The sequence below is a fragment of the Sinocyclocheilus rhinocerous genome, unplaced genomic scaffold (genome assembly GCF_001515625.1).
Source record: "Sinocyclocheilus rhinocerous isolate Xijiao unplaced genomic scaffold, SAMN03320098_v1.1 scaffold404, whole genome shotgun sequence".
NCBI lineage: Eukaryota > Metazoa > Chordata > Actinopteri > Cypriniformes > Cyprinidae > Sinocyclocheilus > Sinocyclocheilus rhinocerous.
Window position 1 is genome coordinate 242378 of NW_015628680.1, and position 453 is coordinate 242830.

Sequence of the window (453 nt, forward strand, 5' to 3'; positions counted from 1 at the left end):
CTGGGGGGGGGGTACGCCGCTGTAAAAAGTTTGAGAACCACTGATCTAGTGGACACACAGAATTAGTCTTAAACAGCAGTAAAACCGGTTTATTTGGAGCTGTTCAGACACATCTCTGCTGTATTTACAGCCGGGCCACTGATTCAAATTTTTACTTGCCCTGTTATCTTTTACTCTAATAGATAAGCTAATCTAACACCAAAATTTTAGATACCAATTCAATTTTACAATTTTCGATACCACAGCAAACCCTGACAGCACTCGTCCATCACAGAGACGTCTATTTGACATCTGCAAGACGTATCTTTTAGAGTGTTTGCTCATCTGCTATACGTCTATAGGACGTTTCCTATCAGATGTCAAATAGACGTTTAGAAGATGTCTTTAAGATGTTTATGATGTAAAACTGACATCTTAGAGACGTCTATCAGATGTTTGCACACAGCAGATGCT

At 39.5% G+C, this 453-nt stretch overlaps 1 protein-coding gene across 4 annotated transcripts in view; it reads right to left on the reverse strand.

The window, feature by feature from the left end:
• LOC107737949 (protein phosphatase 1 regulatory subunit 35-like) overlaps window positions 1-453 on the reverse strand; it is a 7653-nt gene that overhangs the window by 6076 nt on the left and 1124 nt on the right. The window lies entirely within an intron of this gene.